We start from the raw sequence: 3,609 nt of genomic DNA, 5'->3' as shown, positions 1-3,609 counted from the left end.
GATTCTTAGGATTGCTGGTAATTTTTCGATTGTTGTATAAGAATTTTTTTTCTCTACTATTAACGAGAAAAAGATTATTAAAAGATATTATTTTTGTGCAAACATGTAGCAGAGTGGGATATAGTATAGGAGAGATGGATATTTTAGGAAGTGATTAAAATAATTAGATTCTTAGGATTGCTGGTACAATTTTCCAATTGTTGTATAAGAATTTTTTTTCTCTACTATTAACGAGAAAAAAATTATTAAAAGATATTATTTTTGTGTAAACATGTAGCAGAATGGGATATAGGAGAGATGGATATTTTAGGAAGTGATTAAAATAATTAGATTCTTAGGATTGCTGGTAATTTTTCGATTGTTGTATAAGAATTTTTTTTCTCTACTATTAATGAGAAAAAAATTATTAAAAGATATTATTTTTGTGTAACCATGTAGCAGAATGGGATATAGGAGAGATGGATATTTTAGGAAGTGATTAAAATAATTAGATTCTTAGGATTGCTGGTAATTTTTCGATTGTTGTATAAGAATTTTTTTTCTCTACTATTAATGAGAAAAAAATTATTAAAAGATATTATTTTTGTGCAAACATGTAGCAGAGTGGGATATTATAGTATAGGAGAGATGGATATTTTAGGAAGTGATTAAAATAAGAATTTTTTTTCTCTACTATTAAAGAGAAAGTGATGGATCAATTTTTGTAACGAAGAAAGTAACAAAGAGAGAAATTTTGGAAAATAAAAGAGGCTGCTTCAAGTGTAGAAAAAGAAAAAAAAAGGGATAATAATAGTGGAAGGAAGCAGATACTCATATCTGCTGAAGAAAAAAAAGATATCAAACTTCAAACTATTCGATTATAATTCAGGAACAACTATGTTTATCGAAGTTCTAACATTTCTTGCACGTTGTCGAGGAATCTGGTCCCTAGTTATGGAATATAAACAATTCTGTAGTAGAAGGAGTAACGAGCAACCCTGCATCGACGACGTTACGTTGATTTTTCCAATGGATTTTCTTCGTGTTTACCTTGCGTTGCGTTGCTCATCCCCTTTCCCTCGCCGTTAGAAGTGTTTTCACATTTATTTAACTTCATTCGCGCCTGAACAACCGTTTTATCGCTTGTGTTTGTTAAACGGCCAATCACGGGCTAACGAATCGATATTTAATTACGTAAATTCGAGATGGGATAAACAAATCATGATGATCATATGTTCATTTCTCTGTAAGGGGGTTCGTTTAGCGGATTCGATCAAAGTGCTTGTATCGATATTAACAGATATAAAATTACACATTGATTCGTTGCGTGCAGGATTAATATCGACGAGTAAAATGTTCGAGGATTATATACCGATATAAGTATAATTCGTTTCCTAGCTATATAAGCTAAATAGCATTATATTGAACGATATGAATTTTAAGCTTAAGAAAAAAATTATAGAGAATGTAAATTCATTATTTAAAGAGAAGGCATTCTTTATTTCGCTTAGAAAATGTTTTTAATAAACTATTCGAAGAGAGAAATTTTAAATCTCGAGCTAATCTCGACAAATTTCGAATAACGAGATAAATTGATCGTAAAAAAAACGAATAGTATCATTTCAGGAAGAGTTTCATTTAAAAGAGAAAAAAGAATAACGCACAGACGAATGATGTTAAAATTATTGATACGATTTGCAGGGGGGAAAAAACACATCGAAAGATATATATATATATATATATAAAATCCGAATGTGTTATATCGATATTATTTTATAATCCCTCTATATATAAATTCGCGGGGTAGAATATTCAAAAGAAAAAAAGAAAAAAAAAAAAGGCCATCAGAATTCGATATAGCAAATTTTCAAGTAACCAGAGGATTTATTTCCAAATAACTAGCGAAGCTATCACCGCTGTGTTGCGCGATATTTGGGATTTTCGATCGAATTCGGGATACCCTAGAGAGAGAGTTCGGTCGGGAAAAATGAGGGATCGATGGCAGGTACGGGACGGGGGTGATGCGTGGCGGCCGAGAGCAACGAGTTAACAATTGCGATGATTCATCTATCACGCCACGCTCTTATTATAGCTATATTGGAACGATAAAACTCATCCCAGCAGGCAGGTTAACCCAGCCCGGTATGATATAACCGACTGAATTCCATTTAAACCGGCTGTGGAGCGAGATAGCTGACCGAATTATATTTTCCAGTACGTCGCGTGTAGACCGATAAGCAATCGTAAGAATTGCAAATAGCGTTTTTTAATAAATAAATTTAGATAACGGGCGAATAATTTCAACACGGTTTGTGCGATCTTCGCGGCGGGAGAAATATCGATGGAGGGTCGATTCGATTTTCCTTTTGTTCTTTGTCTGTTTTTGTTTTTGTTTTTTGATGTAGAATGAAAAAAAAAAAAGGGAAAAAGAAAGAAGTGTCTATCGCGCAAAATATTTCAACGATTTCGCGGCCGTCGCGAAATGCAGACGCCAAGTATGCGCCGCCGTTTGCAACCAGAATGCGTTACCGAATGTTTCGCACGCCTTGCAAAATATTCGAAATTGTTTGCAATCCTTTCTTTAGTTTCGCAGCGGAAAATTCGAAGAATCGAGTTGTTTGATTTCGTATTTAAAACACGAATGTAATTCGCGGATAGGAGGGGGTGTAAAGGGGAACAAAGGATACGATTAAAATATAAAAAAAAGGTATATATGTGAATAAATAAAAGGAAATATATAACGAAGTAAAGAATGTAAGAGGAGGATGCGATAAGTGGAGAAACGTTAAATTAAAAATGAAACGTTAGACGAAACGAATTTCATCTCTATATTTTTGGCTTCTGTTTCTACACGCGTAATTTGTTTAGTGAGTCTTTATTTTTTTATTCGTTGTATAAAATCCCCTTTGCTCTTATATTTTGTATTCACGTTCTTTCATATATAATACGAATATTTCTAGAATTATTATTCTTCTAGAATTTTGCTCTCTTAATCAGTGACAAATTACAAATTAATATATATATACGCGTTACAAAATTATAAAAAAAAAAAAGAAAATTAGAAATTTTACTCTTTGAGAATAAAATCGTGAAAATGTATATTGAAATACGCTCCCTTTTATATTCCACAATGGCGTTTCTGGGGAACGAGCGTGGAAATACGTGTCGCGTAATGATGTTAAGCTTAATGGCCAATCACAGGGCGAGTCATTACCATTCGCGCGTTCCATTTTTTACGAGGCTGTCAAGCCGTTGTACGTTGCCAGCCACTTGCAAGTTAAATTATTTCGGATTTATGTCGGTCAGAGACATAGCTCTTTTCACCGAACCGCTTCGGCAATTGGTGGCTGAGAGGGGGAGGGGGGTAAGCGTTGACGAAAGAAGAAATGAAAATGCCAAGTGAGATCTACGGGAGGACATTTAAGGTGAAAAATTGAAAAGAAACGGCAGAACGGGGGAAAAGAAACGGGGGAAATACAAAGGAAAGGCTTAGAGAAATGGGTAGACGTTGGAATATATAGGGGAGATATATCAGAGATTGAAACAAAATTACATTTTTTTTTTTTTATATGATTTTAAATTGATATAAGAATCGATATGCAATGTACGTGTATTGATTTATATTTTATA

General features: G+C 33.5%; 1 long non-coding RNA gene across 1 annotated transcript in view; it reads left to right on the top strand.

Moving 5' to 3' along the window:
- The window catches only part of LOC116186523, a 100,150-nt gene that overhangs the window by 12,876 nt on the left and 83,665 nt on the right, over positions 1 to 3,609 (top strand). The gene's annotated exons all lie outside the window — the stretch shown is intronic.

Source organism: Apis dorsata, unplaced genomic scaffold, assembly GCF_000469605.1.
Source record: "Apis dorsata unplaced genomic scaffold, Apis dorsata 1.3 scaffold_44, whole genome shotgun sequence".
Lineage (NCBI taxonomy): Eukaryota > Metazoa > Arthropoda > Insecta > Hymenoptera > Apidae > Apis > Apis dorsata.
This window is presented reverse-complemented; position numbering and strand designations above follow the sequence as displayed.